General features: G+C 44.0%; 2 protein-coding genes across 11 annotated transcripts in view; one reads left to right on the top strand and one right to left on the bottom strand.

Annotated features, from left to right (window-relative positions):
- Positions 1-13,277, bottom strand: part of ITSN1 (intersectin 1) — a 247,056-nt gene extending 233,779 nt beyond the window's left edge. For 6 of the 9 annotated variants that reach the window (XM_064380114.1, XM_064380116.1, XM_064380120.1 and 3 more), the window contains exon 1: positions 13,065-13,277. The gene's annotated coding sequence lies outside the window, so the exon portion shown is untranslated. The remainder of the gene's footprint in view (positions 1-13,064) is intronic. The other 3 variants (XM_064380117.1, XM_064380118.1, XM_064380119.1) reach the window with 3 other exon arrangements.
- Positions 13,278-14,020: 743 nt separating this feature from the next.
- The window catches only part of CRYZL1 (crystallin zeta like 1), a 53,529-nt gene continuing 52,251 nt past the window's right edge, over positions 14,021-15,298 (top strand). For both annotated transcript variants that reach the window (XM_021669430.2, XM_021669429.2), the window contains exon 1: positions 14,021-14,099. The gene's annotated coding sequence lies outside the window, so the exon portion shown is untranslated. The remainder of the gene's footprint in view (positions 14,100-15,298) is intronic.

Below are 15,298 nucleotides of genomic sequence, written 5' to 3'. Positions count from 1 at the left end.
ATTCATTGGTAATACAGAAAATAACGCAAGTTAAAACAAATAAAACTGGCTACGATGTTTTTGGAAACAGTTTTACCCAGTCCTGCTAAAAGAACAGGAAACAAGTACCTTTTACATGATAGGAGGAATCTATCTGAGGGCAGTATGCTGCAAAGGCTTTGCAAACATCTTTTGGTCCAAGAATTTTACCTGTCTTCATTAAAAAGCAAAAAGACAAAGAATCTATAGGCCCAGCAATAAGTGACTGATTACACATGTGATAATGTAGCAAAAAAGGCTGCAAATTAAGTGACAAACACAGGCTATAAAACTGTATGTACCTGAGGTTACAAACTGGCAAGGCAACACAGACTGAATTCAGCCCTCAGGTATGCTCTAACCCCCAGTGTGTTAACAAAACAAAGTGTAGCCCACATAAAAATCAGAAGATTTCATATTAAATCCATATTCTCTTAAATAACTAGAAGGTGTAGTAACACCAGGACGCATCCTCCCAGAACCACAAAGGTCTGGGTTGACTGGCCCTGGACTGTCCTTCTGATAGGACTACCTTCAGTGCTTATGGTCCCTAACAGGCCTTCAAGTCTTCCAGGCTGAGTAGCTTCACACCAGGCACCTGCTGGGTAATTTGAGCATGCTGACCTTCACAGAGTATTAACAGTCATTATCACTGGATGGTAAGATCTTGGTAGGCTTTTAGTCTTCTTTCCTTAAACATGTTTTCAAAAGTTTTCTTCAATAAACATGTATTCCTTTTGTAGTAGGAAAAGACGTTATTTTTTAAATTACCAAATCACAACTGTAATATCACTTCATCTTCTAAGATCAAAACAACTAAAGATAACAGATAATGACTGGTTTAAAACTAATTGAACTAAGAAGTAATGTAAGGTTACAATTACTGCAGGATTTCCCTCCCTTTGTTACTAATTAAAACTCCAGATTGGACAGACAACAGCAGCTTTTTACAAAATAGATATTTCTCAAAGAGAACAAACAGCTTCTATAGACAAAGCATAAGCCAGCTATTTTAAGGATTCATTCCCATACATTTACGACTTCTCTCATTAAGAAAAGGAAACAGAAAAATCTCTCCTATCAGAAACCTATATTCATAACCTCAATTAATTTGTTTATAAAGCTAAATAATTCTTTATTTCACACTGTTATTTCATTTGATCAATAATAATAGTAATTTTATGGGGTTTTCCTTTCCTCAAAGAACTTCAGAAAGTTTATATAAATTACCATTCATCTCAAACACCCCTGAGACCTCACAGAGTAAACCATATTATCCTCCTCACAAAGATAAAGTAGAAGGCTAGGCATAAACATCAACATCCATAGATAGCTGGACGCGGAGTCAATGCAATGCTCCTCTCTATCCCTCCTCCAATCCACTCCCACATGATATCCAGAGTGAGCTTTTTAAACAAAAGCACATCATGGGACTCCCCTGCTTAAAACTTACAGTAGCTTCCTACTCCCCAGATATTCTGAATCAAGTCCCAGGTGGGCCTCTCTTTCACTCCTCACCCGTCTCTCTTGTCCCCAGCACTAGCTCAGAGCCCTCTGGCCTCCAGTCTTGAAGGGCCTCAAATACTCCTTTTTTATTTATTTATTTATTTATTTATTTATTTATTTATTTATTTATTTATTTATTTAGATACGGAGTCTTGCTCTGTCGCCAGGCTGAAGTGCAGTGGCTCGATCTCAGCTCACTACAACCTCCGCCTCCCGGGTTCAAGCGATTCTCCTGCCTCAGCCTCTCAAATAGCTGGGACTAAAGGGGCATGCTACCACCCTCAGCTAATTTTCGTATTTTTAGTAGAGACGGGGTTTCACCATGTTGGCCAGGATGGTTCCAATCTCTTGACCTCGCGATCCCACCGCCTTGGCCTCCCAAAGTGCTGGGACTACAGGCATAAGCCACCACACTCCTTTATTTAATAAACAAACAAATAACCCTTGCATGTCTGCCAGATAGCAGGCGCTGCTCTAGGGCTGGGGGCTAATCCCCTGGACAACAGAGATATACTCAATGCCCTCATGGAGCTAACATCCTGGTAACCCCACTACCAAGTTTCTTCCTCCTCTAATCATTTAAATAATATTATAACAATTGTAATAACTGTATCTCAAGGGGTCTAAAAATAAGCAGTGCTACCTGTAATATAGACCTATTTTCATTTAATGACTTTGTTTAATTTTAGCTCTTTATATTAAGCGCAGGAAAGAGGAGAAATAAAGGCAGAGGAAACTACTATTCATTGAAATCTGCAATATACCAAGAATGGCACTCATTTTGTTGTCGATTTTTCAAACTTTCTCTGGTTACTAGCTATATAGCTTTTATTCATCAGTGGCCAAAATCCAGTACCCCAATTCTGCAAGAATGGGGCAGCTGAGTTTTAAATAACTTCAGAAACTGAAAGATAACTTGGTTTTAAAATCTACTATCTTAAGTTCACAGCAGAAATGAATTGATTTTTATAAAACACTGGATTCACAATGGATGCTCTTATAAATAATACACTGGAATGATGTATGTGTTTACACAACATTTTGTCTGTGCTAGAAGAATAAAACTGCTCAGGAAATTTGCCTTGCAAAGAAGTAATTAGCCCTACACACACAGACAGACACAAACACACAAAACGAATGGCTCCAATGGCATCTTATTTCAGTGTTTCCATGGGAAGAGTCAGTGTCTTTCTAAATTAGGTTGGTTAAAGCCTGGCACGTCAGTTGACCTCGTCCATGTCCATAAACCATATCTGTGTCTTGCAAATGCATGCCACCAGATACCAGAACGATTTGCAGACATAATGCAAGGAGGAACACATCAAATGCTCACCAGTGCAACAGAGGAGCAAAAGCACTGTCCTCTTGTATTAAAGAGAGGATATTTAATTTTAATTTTAACCACCAAGGGTAAAACTCTGACCACTTGTATGTTACTATGACCTTGTTCTTTTCTTTTTTTTTTGAGACAGAGGTTTGCTCTACGACCAAGGATGGAGTGCAATGGCACGATACCAGCTCACTGCAACCTCTGCCTCCCAGGTTCAAGCAGTTCTCCTGCCTCAGCCTCCTGAGTAGCTGGGATTACAGGCACATACTACCATGCCCAAGTGTGAGCCACCGCACCTGGCCAGACCTAGTTATTTTCACATTCAGATTTAGTGAATCCAAAACTCTGCCACATCCCTCAGTTCAACTCCTGGCTCCACCACTCAACAAAGAGCCAAACACACTACCACATGGCTTCAGCAGCCCCCACACCACACAAAAACAACAATAGGTTTCGGTGACCAACTGAAAACCGAGCTAGGCAGCACAGACAAACTCAGTCCAGTGAGCTGAAGCCAAAACAATTTCACCAATGTTCTCTCTGGGCAGTAAGCTAATAAAGCAAGCTACCTATTGTTAATTTTACTAGAAAAATACTGAAAGAGCAGTGATGAATTCAAATAGATTAACTTGCTTAAAATTCACTTTCTTGGCTGGCGCGGTGGCTCACACCTATAATCCCAGCACTTTTGGAGGCCTAGGCAGCCAGATCACAAGATCAGGAGTTCAAGACCAGCCTGACCAACATGGTAAAACCTGTCTCTACCAAAAATACAAAAATTAGCCGGGCATGGTGGTGGGCACCTGTAATCCCAGCTACTCGGGAGGCCGAGGCAGGAGATTCATTTGAAACTGAGAGGCAGAGGTTCCAGCGAGCCAAGATTGTGCCACTACACTCCAGCCTGGGTGACATAGCAGGACTCCGTCTCAAAAATTAAAAAATAAAAAAAATAAACTACTATAGAGCCATAAAATGGAATATTATTTGGTTACTAAAATTGTTATAATTGACAATATATATAGGGAAAGACACTCATGTCAGCATGTTAAACAGAAAAAAAGCAGGTTACAACCATATGTATGGCAGGATCCCATTTTTGTTGCCAGAAATTGTGTATGAATAGCCACGTGCACCCACACAAAAGTATTTGAAGAGATATGTATGCAGGTAGTAGACTTACGGGGTTTTTTGTTTGTTTGTTTTGTTTTTGAGACGGAGTCTGGCTCTGTCACCAGGCTGGAGTGCAGTGGCACAATCTCCGCTCACTGCAACCTCCGCCTCCCAGATTCAAGCAATTCTCCTGCCTCAGCCCCCTCATTAGCTGAGACTATAGGCATGCGTTACCATACCCAGCTAATTTTTGTATTTTTAGTAGAGACAGGGTTTCACCATGTTGGCCAGGATGGTCTCCATCTCTTTTCTTCATGATCTGCCCGCCTCAGCTTCCCAAAGTGCTAGGATTACAGGTGTGAACCACCGCACCTGGCCAACTGATGGGTATTTTATAGATTTCTACCTTTTACTTTTCTGTATTTCAATTTTTCTACCACAAAACATACAATTATCTTTTTAAATACAAAGAATATTTGTTGCTTATCATAAACTATATTATTTCAACCTAAAAGTGATCATGAGATTTAATATTTATTTTCAAAACTTAGAGTTACTCATATATATTTGGTAGCTTATTAAATACTTTTAATGTTTAGTCTAGTCATTCAATTAAAAAATTAGACAGGCTGGGCATGGTGGCTCATGCCTATAATCCCAGTACTTTGGGAGGCCAAGGTGTGCGGATCATGAGGTCAGGAGTTCAAGACCAGCCTGGCCAACATGGTGAAACCGTTTCTACTAAAAATACAAAAAATTAGCCAGGCATGGTGGCACGTGCCTGTAATCCCAGCTACTTGGGAGGCTGAGGCAGGAGAATCACTTGAACCCAGGAAGAAGAGGTTGCAGTAAGTCGAAATCGCTCCATAGCACTCCCGCTTGGTCAACAGAGTGAAAATCCATCTCAAAAAAAAAGAAAAAAATTATACATAGTACCAAAAAGTTAGCAAAAGAAACATTTTCCTTTTTCTTTTTTTTTTTTTTGGAGACAGGGCCTTGCTCTGTCACCCAGGCTGGAGTGCAGTGGCGCAATCATACCTCACTGCAGCCCTGATCTCCTGGGTTCAAGTGATTCTCCCACCTCAGCCTCCGAAGTAGCTGGGACTACAGGCACACATCACCAAAGAAACTTCTTTTTTAAGAAACAGATTTCTACTTACTACCATAAAGTACAGTAGTACAACACTTAAATAGGTTAGCTTTTGAGTTTTATGGATTTTTATACATCCCAATTCTTTATCATCACTATAACTACCATTTATTAAGTGGATGTGTCTCAAAAACTTATGTAAGTAAGCACTTAGAAATAGCTGAACTTTATTATTACTATTCCTATTTTCAGCTGAGAAATGAGGCATTGAGAGGTTAGATCAAACTCACCAACTATGTGTAGTCAAACACAATATTCTCCAGAGTCTGCACTCTTAAATACATAATATCTATGGTGCCCTGTGGTGAACTCTTGAAAAGAAGGCGTAAAGGTCAAATTTTATTAACATGAAAAGCGAAATTGGAAAACGTAACACTTTCTGTATTTGTTAGAAAGCAATTTTTATAGCAGTATGTTGGAATTATGGTTTATAAAATGGTATTTCGATATAAGACAATATACCAAATGTAAGTATGACATAAGATGTACCGCTACACTGTGACTTAAATTTACATTTGGAGTCTCTAAGCAAATGCTTTGCTATGAATCTTCTTTCTGGCTAATCACCTTGAGCACACTACTCCTGGGAAAGGTCTCTCCTTTCCAAACTAACCAAACTTACAGGAGTCACTGGGGTATGGTGCTTGTGGCTCCTAATTTAAAAAATCAGTGACTACTAAGTTATAGATTAATTTGACAAGTAAACTTTTAAAAGATTGGCCTGACTAGACAAGGATGCCCTCTCTCACCACTCCTATTCAATATAGTACTGGAAGTTCTAGCCAGAGCAATCAGGCAAGAAAAAGAAATAAAAGGTATTCAAATAGGAAAGGAGGAAGTCAAATTGTCTCTATTTGCAGACGACATGATTGTATACCTAGAAGACCCCATCGTCTCAGCCCAAAATCTCCTGAAACTGATAAGCAACTTCAGCAAAGTCTCAGGATACAAAATCAATGTGCAGAAATCACAAGCATTCCTATACACCAATAACAGACTTAAAGAGAGCCAAATCAAGAACGCACTGCCATTCACAATTGCTACAAAGAGAATAAAATACCTAGGAATACAACTAACAAGGAACGTAAAGGACCTCTTCAAGGAGAACTACAAACCACTGCTCAACGAAATACGAGAGGACACAAACAGATGGAGAAACATTCCATGTTCATGGTCAGGAAGAATCAGTATCGTGAAAATGGCCATACTGCCCAAAGTAATTTACAGATTCAATGCTATCCCCATCAAGCTACCAAAGACCTTCTTCACAGAACTGGAAGAAACCACCTTAAACTTCATATGGAATCAAAAGAGAGCCCACATAGCCAAGTCAATTCTAAGCAAAAAGAACAAAGTTGGAGGCATCACACTACCGGACATCAAACTATACTACAAGGCTACAGTAATCAAAAGCATGGTACTGGTACCAAAATAGAGATATAGACCAATGGAACAGAACAGAGACCTCGGAGGCAACACAACTTATCTACAACCATCTGATCTTTGACAAATCTGGCAAAAACAAGCAATGGGGAAAGGATTCCTGTTTAATAAATGGTGTTGGCAAAACTGGCTAGTCATATGCAGAAAGCAGAAACTGGACCCCTTCCTGACATCATACACTAAAATTAACTCCAGATGGATTAAAGACTTAAACATAAGACCTAACACCATAAAAACCATAGAAGAAAATCTAGGCAAAACCATTCAGGACATAGGCGTAGGCAAGGACTTCATGACCAAAACACAAAAAGCATTGGCAACAAAAGCCAAAATATACAAATAGGACCTAATCAAACTCCATAGCTTCTGCACGGCAAAAGAAACAGTCATTAGAGTGAATCGGCAACTAACAGATTGGGAAAAAATTTTTGCAGCTTACCCATCTGACAAAGGGCTGATATCCAGAATCTACAAAGAACTAAAACAGATTTACAAGAAAAAAACAAACAAGCCCATTCAAAAGTGGGCGAAGGATATGAACAGATACTTTACAAAAGAAGACATACATGAGGCCAACAAACATATGAAAAAATGCTCATCATCACTGGTCATTAGAGAAATGCAAATCAAAACTACATTGAGATACCATCTCACGCCAGTTAGAATGGCAATCATTAAAAAATCTGGAGACAACAGATGCTGGAGAGGATGTGGAGAAATAGGAACACTTTTACACTGTTGGTGGGAGTGTAGATTAGTTCAACCATAGTGGAAGACAGTGTGGCGATTCCTCAAGGACCTAGAAATAGAAATTCCATTTGACCCACCAATCCCATTACTGGGTATATATCCAAAGGATTATAAATCGTTCTATTATAAGGACACATGCACACGAATGTTCACTGCAGCACAGTTTACAATAGCAAAGATCTGGAACCAACCCAAATGCCCATCGATGATAGACTGGACAGGGAAAATGTGGCACATATACACCATGGAATATTATGCAGCCATCAAAAACGATGAGTTCGCGTCCTTTGTAGGAACATGGATGAACCTGGAAACCATCATTCTCAGCAAACTGACACAAGAACACAAAATCAAACACCGCCTGTTCTCACTCATAGGCGGGTGTTGAACAATGAGAACACATGGACACAGGGAGGGGAGCACTACACACTGGGGTCTGTTGTGGGGAAATAGGGGAGGGACAGCAGGGGGTGGGGAGTTGGGGAGAGATAGCATGGGGAGAAATGCCAGATATAGGTGAAGGGGAGGAAAGCAGCAAATCACAGTGCCACGTATGCACCTATGCAACAATCTTGCATGTTCTTCACATGTACCCCAAAACCTAAAATGCAATTAAAAAAAAAAAAAAAAAAAAGATTGGCCTGGCTGGGTGCAATGGCTCACATCTGTAATCCCAGCCCTTTGGGAGGCCAAAGCAGGTGGATCAGGAGTTCAGTCAGGATTTCAAAGTGTGAGGTCAGGAGTTCAAGACCAGCCTGGCCAAAATGGTGAAACCCCGTCTCTACTAAGTATACAAAAAAATTAGCCGGGAATGGTGGTGGGCGTCTGTAAACCCAGCTACCCGGGAAGCTGAAGTAGAGAATTGCTTGAACCCAGGAGGTGGAGGTTGCAGTGAGCTGAGATCATGCCACTGCATTCCAGCCTGGGCAACAGAGTGACACTCTGTCTCAAAAAAAAAAACGATTGGCCTCACTGCAACGTAGTTCATGTATTCACTCAACAAATATTTAATTGAGTTCCGCCAGGCACTGTTTTAGGCCCTTGTGGTACAATGGTGAACCATAGCCTCTGCCTTCTGAAAGGTACATGACAGGTACAACTATGCAGCTGAAGGTCATGGTCAATTGTTTTTTATTAGCAGCCTAAGGCATAAAACTTAACCTGCCACTTGAAAAACTTTCTATCCCGGCAAGGCACAGTGGCTCACACCTGTAACGCCAGCACTTTGGGAGGCCAAGGCAGGCGGATCACGAGGTCAAGAGATCGAGACCTAATTTACACTCCCACCAACAGTGTAAAAGTGTTCCTATTTCTCCACATCCTCTCCAGCATCTGTTGTCTCCAGATTTTTTAATGATCGCCATTCTAACTGGCGTGAGATGGTATGTCAATGTAGTTTTGATTTGCATTTCTCTAATGACCAGTGATTAAGAGCATTTTTTCATATGTTTGTTGGCCTCATGTATGTCTTCTTTTGTAAAGTATCTGTTCATATCCTTCGCCCACTTTTGAATGGGCTTGTTTGTTTTTTTCTTGTAAATCTGTTTTAGTTCGTTGTAAATTCTGGATATCAGCCCTTTGTCAGATGGGTTAGTTCAACCATTGTGGAAGACAGTGTGGTGATTCCTCAAGGACCTAGAAATAGAAATCCCATGTGACCCAGCAATCCCATTACTGGGTATATATCCAAAGGATTATAAATCGTTCTACTATAAGGACACATGCACACGAATGTTCATTGCAGCACAGTTTACAATAGCAAAGACCTGGAACCAACCCAAATGTCCATCGGTGATCAGACTGGACAGGGAAAATGTGGCACATATACACCATGGAGTATTATGCAGCCATCAAAAACGATGAGTTCGCGTCCTTTGTAGGAACATGAATGAACCTGGAAACCATCATTCTCAGCAAACTGACACAAGAACACAAAATCAAACACCGCATGTTCTCACTCATAGGCGGGTGTTGAACAATGAGAACACATGGACACAGGGAAGGGAGCACTATACATTGGGGTCTGTTGGGGGGAAATAGGGAATGGACAGCAGGAGGTGGGGAGTTAGGGAGAGATAGCATGGGGAGAAATGCCACATATAGGTGAAGGGGAGGAAGGCAGCAAATCACAGTGCCATGTATGCACCTATGCAACAATCTTGCATGTTCTTCACATGTACCCCAAAACCTAAAATGCAATAAAAAAAAAAAAAGAAAGAAAGAAAAGTGAAGAGAATTGAAAGCTAACAGAGAAGTATTAACATCTGGATCATGGGACTTATAGAATGAGAAAATATCAAAAACCGGGCATCAGAAATATCTAAATAGATAATGGAAATATTGTACCCGATTAAAACAATACATGTTGGCCTTTGTATTTAAAGATCCGTTAAAATATCAAAGAGGAGAAATAGAAGAATTTACAAACCTTGAAAAAAAAAAAAAAGATCGAGACCATCCTGGCCAACATGGTGAAACCCCGTCTCTACTAAAAATACAAAAATTAGCTGGGCGTGGTGGCGCGCGCCTGTAGTCCCAGCTACTCGGGAGGCTGAGGCAGGAGAATTGCTTGAACACGGGAGGCAGAGGTTGCAGTGAGCCGAGATCACGCCACTGCACTCCAGCCTGGCACCTGGCGACGGAGCAAGACTCTGTCTCAAAAAAAAAAAAAAAAAAGAAAGAAAGAAAAACTTCCTATCCACTTCAGGAGTGGAGGAGGCATTAAAAATACCAACTCCTGGGCCCCACCTCCAGCTGTCTGATTCTGAGGTGAGGTGACAGAAACCTGTATTTATTTTTATGTTATTTATTTACTTACTTACTTTTTGGACATAGGCTCTCTGTTGTCCAGGCTAAAGTGCAGTAGGACAATCATGGCTCACTGCAGCCTCAATCTCCTGGGCTCAAGTGAATGAACCAGATCCTCCCATCCCAGCCTCTAGAAGAGCTGGGAATATAGGCACGAGTTACTATGCCCAGCCTATTTTTTAAAAAAAATTTTTTTAGAGGCAAGGTTTCTCTATGTTGTCCAAGGTGGTCTCAAATTCCTGGGCCCAAGCTAGCCTCCTATTTCAGTCTCCCAAAGTGTTGGGATTCCAGGCTTGAGTCACCATGCCCAAAACCTGTATTTTTAACAAGTACCTCCATTAACGCTGATGTAAATGATCGGTGGTCCACACTTTGAGAAACCCAACCAGTAAGTGGAGCCATTCAGGAGGAAGTGATCATTCAGAAGGCAATAGCTCTATGGCAGAATAATCTGAGGTGTGTGATATAACCCCAACTCTCATGTCATTAATTCTCTACAACTCACAAATTTTAGCAAATTAAAAAGACGATTTAGAGTAGGGGAATTTGGATGAGGCGCAGTGGCTCATCCCTGTAATCCTAGCTCTTTGGGAGGCCTAGTGCCTAGGTGGGAGAATCCTTTAAGGCAGGCTTTTTAGACCAGCCTGAGCAACAAAGAGAGACCCTGTCTCTAGAAAAAAAATTAAAAACTAGCTGGGCATGGTGGCATGCACCTGTGGTCCCAGATACACCAGAAGCTGAGGCAGGAATATCACCGGAGCCCAGGAGTTAGAGACTGCAGTGTGCCATGATTGCGCCACTATACTCCAGCCTGTGTGACACAGCCAGACTCTGTCTTAAAAAAATAAAAAATAAAGTAAAGGAGTTTACCGTCAGCTCCTCCTTAATCTCTTACAGGAGCTTTGATAGTTTGTCCCAATCTAGGCATTTGGGGAAAAGATAAACTTGAGCAGAGGTTCTACTACCAATATTAAAGATAAGCTTTAAGAAAAAGAAAATTGCTAGTCAACTGCCAAGAAAAAAAAAAATGCCATGGGAGACAAACATTTCACAGAACTAACTTGCTACCCTATTTTATGCCCTATTTCACAATGCTTAGTATCTGAGCAATCCACAGGGTTCCAAAGTACATTAAAAATTTGTTCATTTCCTCTCTTACTCAGGCAGAATAATAATGGAGATTTCTGAAGGTACCATGCGCCTCAGCAATTTCAACAGACACATTCTTAGATAAAGAAATACCATTTTTTTAAAAAGATCATACTATCAGAAATGATCTTTACTGGATTACTTAAAGGTGTCTGAAGTAATTTTAACACCATCATCAAATTAGTGTCCCTCACTCCTTAATTTATATGCCTTAAAAGTCCCTGGATTCTTTATAAATCCACCTGCAGAAAGGATTTGTCTTTCACATGTATGTATTTTTTAATGTTTTTACTTACAAGGAAGCTCCCATCAAAATAACGTTTCCAGCAAACCAGTAAAAGAAATTTTAAACAGAAAGATATTTTGTTCTCAGAGATAAACTAAGAAATAGTAACTATGAAGGGTGTTTAAGCTTCTGCACTCTCAGCCTTAAAGTCATCTAAAAATAAAGATATCCCAAAAAATACATTCCACCTATTCATATTTTGGGGGTTTAGAGTGGCACCATGCAAACCAGCTGGCCTGCTGGGTCCTGGCCCCAGTTCCTGCCCTCACATCCTGTCCACTACATAATCCATGAGATCTCTGTGCCTTTCTCTTCATCCGTTCCACGGGATTAGCAAAACTGCCTCCCCGCTGACAGAACTGAGAATTTCTAGCGGCATTTGTTTGTATGGGATTTGCTGTTATTATCCACCCTCTCGTTGGCCCTGTTTTTATTATCTGTACGTTTTGATCAAGAGGGAACAGCAAAAGAAGAATACCAACAGACAGGCACAAAGAAACGCATCTGGTCGGAGCCTGCATATATTTAAATTTCCAGGTTGCTGCTGCCCTCAGAATAGCACTGATAATGGCAAAGTTCTAGAGGAAACTTTCATATTGAAGAGGCTATAAAAATCTCCATCGCCTCCAACTCCACAAAGAAGCCGCTAATCTATCTCTTCCAAAGCAAAGCCTTCTTGAGTCTGAATCACAACAAAAGATTGCCCATAGGAAATGTAATCTCCGAAGTTGTTCTAATCCCAAAGCAAGCAGAAGCGCAGGAAGGTGCAGCCGACTCCTCGCCGGTTTCCTTTTCTTGGGAATTCTGATGGCATTCCCTCGTGCAAGCAAGCGGCCGCAATTGTGCCTTGGGTCCACACCACAAAACCGTGTCGGTGCGTAAGGGAAGGGACGCGGCGGACCCGGGGACGCGCTCACAGGGCGCGGGAGCCGCTCTCCGTTAAATGCCTTCAGGGGCGGCCCCGCGGCGCGCCCTGGGGCCGAACGGCATTGCCTGCCCTTCACTGACCCAGGATTCTGCAGGCTCGCGAGTGAGGGGCCGAGGAAGGAGCCGGGGCTCCAGGCAGAGGCGGCGCCGCTCCCGCCAGCGCAGGTCCCCGGGAGGCCAGCGGGAGGCGAGGCCGGGCCGCCTCGCGCCAGTGGCCGAGGGCAGGGAGGTCAGCCCGGGAAGGAGCGGCCGCCCGGGGTCTCCGCGGGAAGAGAGAGCCCGCTCGGCGACGGGGCCGCGGCGCCCATTCATCCCCACGCCGGTCCCGCGGCCGCCACGCCACGGCCCGCCGCGGCCCCCGGCCTCCCGGTGCGGGTCCGCCCGCCGCCCCGCCGCCGCCCCCGAGGACGGGAAGGACGAGGCGGAGGGGCGGCCGCCGCCGTCTCCCGGGCGCGCGGCGAGGGGCGAAGGGCGGCAGGGGGGACAAGCGCCGGGCGCGGGACGGACGCCCCAAGCGGCCATCGCGCCGACCCCCGCCCCCGCCGCCGCCCCCGGTCAAGGCCGCCGCCGTGCAGCCCGCTCCTCACCTCATCTCCGGGCGGGTCCGCGCTGCCGCCCCAGGGACAAATCAGTGCCGCTCACGCGCCGCGGGGAGGTACGCAGGAACCGCAGCCCCGCAAATCATCCCCGCCCGCCTCTCCGTCCGTCCCAGAGCCCGCTCGGGGTTCTTCCTCGCGAGCCGCCGTACTACGGAGCAACCAAGCTGCGCTCCCTCCCCTGGCGCCTCCACGCCTCTCTACCTCCTTCTCTCCCTCCCTCGCTCCCTCGCTCCCGCCTATCTCCTCATCTCCCTCCGCTGCCTCCCCCGCCCCCATCCACCCCTCCGTCTCCGCCCACAAGCGGGTGGGAAAACCTCCTGCCAATCGGAAGAAGAGGCTCGCACCTTCTCACCGCCCCCTACCGCTGGCCCCGCCCACCGAGCGAACCCAAGGAGGGAGAGCCAAAGAAATGTAAGGCGACACAGTGACAAGCCCAATGAGCCAATCAGCAGGCGTTGAGAGGTGGGCGAGATTAGCACTCCTCTCCCCTCGACGTAGGCGTAACCGGAGATTTCTTGTCTGATGTTGCCCTATCGTGGTTTATGAAGATTTTGCTCCACGATTTCGGTGCATCTGCTCGTTTCCGTGCGCGACGCTAGATAGGATGCACTTAACTAACTTAATTATTGGAGATTTTAAAGGAGTCAATAATGTGGAAAGGCAAAGAGAGGCGAAGCACAACCCAAAGCAGTTGGCAGGGGCCGTGATTGGAATGAGGAAGGGTGTGGTCTTCAGTTAGAATTTGCATAAAACCGAACCCATCCAGGCGATTCCAACTTCGCCCATTTATTGGTAGCCTTTGGGGCGGTGCCTCGCCTCTTCTCCCGCCCCCGAACAGAACCTGCCGGGAGATGTAGTTTCGAGACCGGTTGCCATGGCGTCCTCGACAGCCTCGCGTGTCCGACCCCGCCCTTCAGGAATGACGAGCGATCTGACCAATGGGAGCGGGGGGCGGACTCTCTACGGAAGGACTTGAAGGTGGCGGTGGCGAAGGTGCAGGCCGTTGGGACGGCTCAGAGGCAGGTGAGCCCCAGAAAACGCATACTGTGTCTTGAGAAACGGGACTTTAAGCGAAAGGTGGAGAGATGCCCCATGGAACCGTGCAGCCCTCGGGAGGATGGTGGTTCGCGCCGAACCTCAACCGGAGACTTGTTCGGGCCCAGGCCTAGCTTAGCTGAGGCCGCTGAGGGGCGGGTAAGACTAGATTTGAGGGACAGTTTCCTGGACCTTGACGGGTTTTGATTGTAGGTCTTACCTCAGTTTGCGTCTCCCTCTACTTTTATGGAGACGGAGGTCTGTGAGTGCCCTTCCACTTAATCTCCCAGGTTGAGTCTTTCTCCACTGTTGCTTGTTTCTAGAATTTGAATGTCTTTTTCTTCCTGTTACTTCTTCTCAGCCACTTCTTTCTTCCTCATCCCTTTGCTGTATTCGGAAAGCAGTTAGTAGTTATTCGCTGTATGTGGCTTTCAGCCAGATCTGCCCTCTTCATTCCGCTAAACAGCGGAATAATCTGGAGCGAGATGTAAGCATTGCCTTGGAATAGGTCTGGGTACAAGCCGGAACATCTGCGTTTCTAAGAAGCTCCCAGGTGCGTCTGTCCACGTTATGAGCAGAAAGGTTTTACCTAAACTCTGTCCAGTATAAATATACTGCGAGCCCCTTATGTCATTTTAAGTTTTGGGGTAGCTACATTTAAAAAGTGAAAAGAAACTTGTGAAATTAATTTTAATTACATTCTTCATTTAGCCCAGTATATCCGAGACGTTACTATTTCATCGCTTCATCAAATATTTTAAAATTGAGATTTTACGTTCTTCGTATTAAATCTTCGGAATCTGATGTGTATTTTCCACTTCCAGCACATCTCAATTCCGACTAGACACTGTTGGAGTGCTCGATAGCCACCTGTGCTAGTGGCTGCTACCGTAGCCCACTGCAGAAATTAAAAGGTGTGAAAAATAAGGTTTCATTGACCAAACCCTTTGCAACTCTGTGAGATGGGCTTCAAAACTACTTTAGAGATTCTCTGTAATTGAAATATGCCCAACTTACAGAAATAATAGTTAAAATAGCCAACATTTCTGAAAGTATGATGTTGCCCTGAGTACTTTGCATGTACTATTTAATCCTTACGGCAACCCTTTGAGATAACTGCTATTATTATCTAAGATATGGGATTTCGGGTCCAGAAGGGTTGAAATTAAGTAGCCCAAAGTCATACA

Source organism: Aotus nancymaae, unplaced genomic scaffold, assembly GCF_030222135.1.
Source record: "Aotus nancymaae isolate 86718 unplaced genomic scaffold, 86718_ANA_hifiasm-v0.15.2.pri h1tg000022l_1, whole genome shotgun sequence".
NCBI lineage: Eukaryota > Metazoa > Chordata > Mammalia > Primates > Aotidae > Aotus > Aotus nancymaae.
This window is presented reverse-complemented; position numbering and strand designations above follow the sequence as displayed.